This window comes from Teleopsis dalmanni, chromosome 1, assembly GCF_002237135.1.
Source record: "Teleopsis dalmanni isolate 2A chromosome 1, ASM223713v2, whole genome shotgun sequence".
NCBI lineage: Eukaryota > Metazoa > Arthropoda > Insecta > Diptera > Diopsidae > Teleopsis > Teleopsis dalmanni.
Genome location: NC_051846.1, coordinates 2821899 through 2825474, shown reverse-complemented (window position 1 = coordinate 2825474; position 3576 = coordinate 2821899).

Below are 3576 nucleotides of genomic sequence, written 5' to 3'. Positions count from 1 at the left end.
TTAAGTTGAATTTAAGACACTCTCTTATGTCATGCGGTTATCCTTGACGCCATTTTCTGCCTTTACCGTGTGCGTCTTATGCTAGGTAAATATTAAGTTCAGTATTTGTTTTACGAGTTTGCGGCTTCTCTACCCTTGTCTTGTTTAGTTGAATGCGTATCCTGCTCAAAATTATTTCTACCTTTTTTGTTGTTGGAGTTTTTTTTCTTCCTGATATACGTAAGACAATAATTTTATAGGTATTTTACTTTTGTGGGCATTTTAGGCTTGCTTTGTCATTGGTTTGACAAACCATGACACATAAATTCTCATTACATAGCCTATGGAGGGTAAAATTTCTTCTGCAACCCTGGTATTTGATATGAAATACCTATGGTTAAATTTGTTTTATTATTATTTTGTATTTTTAAAGAAATTTCAGTTTCCGCTTGTAACACGGCATATGTGATATTTCACGCATTTCTTTCAAAGTATGTCAACGTGCTAAGTTCGAGCCCATAAGCTGCATATGGAAATTCCAATATTTTATTACACTGCTGTGTATATTGAATTTCAGTTACTACTAGTTTGAAGAGTTAGGAAGGGGTTACAAAGGCTTAACACCAATGAGAGTAAAAATTTGTAGAATTAAAAGTCACTTCAGATGACCACTGCCAACAGTTAGGTATTTATATATGAAGTTATAATTAAAAGCACTATAAATTAATTAAGACTCCTAATTAAATAGTCATCGTAGGGTTATTATCTTAGTCAAAAACGACAGCTGCTGTTATATTCTTAATATAGCTTATTTTGTGCCAAAATAGGCTATTAACACACAACCAAATGCTTATTTTACTTAAAACATAAAAGAATCACTTTTATACTTTCAGTTCTATTTCGACTACAATAATATTATCTCATTTTTATGAAAAAGTACTACAATTTTAAAATTCATGTTACCCCATGAACCTAGTTAGAGGTATTAAACTAAATTAAAGCTTGTACCTGTGCACATTAATTTTATGATTGTTTTTATAACAAATAATTTTCACCAAAACAATTTCAAAATTCTACTGAGACCAAGAATACAACAATAGAAGAGTCCATTAACAACAACAAATGGAAAGAAGAACAACTTTCAATTCTTTAACTCATAACTAACGACATACATTAACTTTTATGATGTACAGCTTAGTTTTTTTCTTTTTTTTGTTATACTCATTTAGTTCTACACCGCATATCTAGCAGATACTTCAATAATAGAACAAAATCGTATAATACGGACAGTAATAAGTTCTTTTTTTTGGGTTAGCATTTGATTTTACAAACAAACGCCATCAACACCAAAACCACTTCAACAGCTTTGGCTATCAACAGCTAAAGCACAATTTCGCCGCCACCAACACAAAATCAAAAAAGCGCTAGTTTAATGCATTTGAGTGCTGTTGCGCAAGCGCTTTTAAGAACTTCAAACTAATTAGTTGTAATCAACACAACTACAACAATAGCAATCAAAGCAACAAGAACAATAGTAATAGCAAAAGCAAAGGCAAAGTCAACAACAACAACAACAGACACAACCGTCAGCAAAACAACAATGCAATAACAATAATAATAACGAAATCAGCGGCAACAAGCACTTCACTTCGGAAGCAACAACAACATCACAGCATATGCAACAACAAATGCTATAACCACAAATACAATAACAACATCTTGGCCAAGCTATAATAACGGCAAACAAATTCTTTGTTATCGTTTTTTTTTAATAATTTCTTTCGAAGTTTTTTGTTTTTGTAATTTTTGGGCTCAGTAGCAGACAAATGTAGACTAATACAGTCATCTTGTAGATAAAAGCTTTTTCATGTTTTATACCATTTTCCAATGTTTTATTTTTTTATTTTTATATGCTTTTTTTCTTTAATGTTTTGGTGTTACTTTTGTTGTTACTGATTCGGTTTAAAGTGGCAACACTAGCAGACAGTAGTGGGCTGTCTTCTATTTTTCATGGAAGACTTTAAGTTAACGTTTTCTTATGCCATTTCGGCGGCTTGGAAGTGAAGATAGATTTGAAATCACCTTTAAATACAAACTGATATTAAATATAATATTTGCAAAATAAATCTTAAAATAATAGAAATCGAAAAAACAATAGAAGAATCGTTTGTAATAGAAGAATGAATAATAACAATATATGATCTAACTAGGAAAACTATTTCTAGTATAAATGATAATGGTTTCTGGGGTACACTAAGGTCTTTATGTACTGCCACTAGGTTGATCTATTGTACACCTTGTGGTTGAAATAGTATTCCATTAACAGAAACAGGATGGTGTTCGTAGTAGTTGGAGTCACTTGTATAATTCCTATATAAACGTCCATAGATAATGCATAGTTGTCAAATTACTACTGATCTTTGAACTGGAAGTGATATAAGTACTTTTCTATATTAATGCTGTATGACAAAAAAAAACTACTTGAACTAAGAACTAACATACTGCAGTGGGAGAAGTAGTAATAATATACCAACACTTAATTTGGCTATATTAGTATTTTATTACCAACACTTTTTTCTTATACCGCACTAATACAATACTTATGAAGTATATGAACACTTAATAAGATTTTGGCAATACTCTATTATCTAGCGATTATTATTCGTGAAAGTATTTGTCTTCTATCACGCATTATATTCTTGTATTCATCCTTAGAGGTAGGCTATCTACCGGTTTTGGAATAAAAACACACGTATTTACTGATCAATACTCATGCTAGAGTATTGAAATTTGTAGAGATTTGTGGATTATGAGCAAAGGTGCATGGTGGAAGGAAAAGTATTCATAAAAAAGTTCGTAATATAATAAGCCATTGACAAATAAAATTCAAATAAAAATAAATGGTTTTGTATATTCCTTACAAGAATTTAAAAATTTTTCCATAATGACAATTTTAAACTATTATTATTTTTCAATCCATTTCAGTGCAAAGACATATTAAGCATCGAATTAAAGGCCAAAAGATTTGAAAATGTTTTGTTTGTCAAAAGCTGACTTTTCTATTTCATAAAATGACCAACTTCGTATTATCTTAAGTATTATCTCTGGTTGCAATGACCTGTAGAGTAATCAGATATGCGTACAATCCTTAAACTAACTTTGCTCAGCAAAAGTATCGTATTTAATACTCCTTATTTGATTTGGAATAAGAATTGTTGACTTGACTTTGGCATATATTATTAAGTCAGTAGTCTACAAATCACCTATTTCTCTTTTTGCTCTTAATAACGCATTTCATTACTTTCATACTCTTCATATTTTGGGCCCCATCATGATACTACAGTATTAAACACTCCTGAAGTATTGAGAAGGTTAGTCAATCAATTATCATTTTTGAGGTAGTAATATCAATCTAATGGGGTTTTAAATTTGCTTATCTTATTAATAGTAAATATCATTTTATAGCACAGATATTTCGTAACTTAGACTACAGTGGGAGTAGATTTTTTAAATCATGGTTAATTTACTACTCCTTGTATACTACCATGTTAACAATTAAGCATGCGTTGATGTCAAGTTCAAATTGCTTCCTTTGAA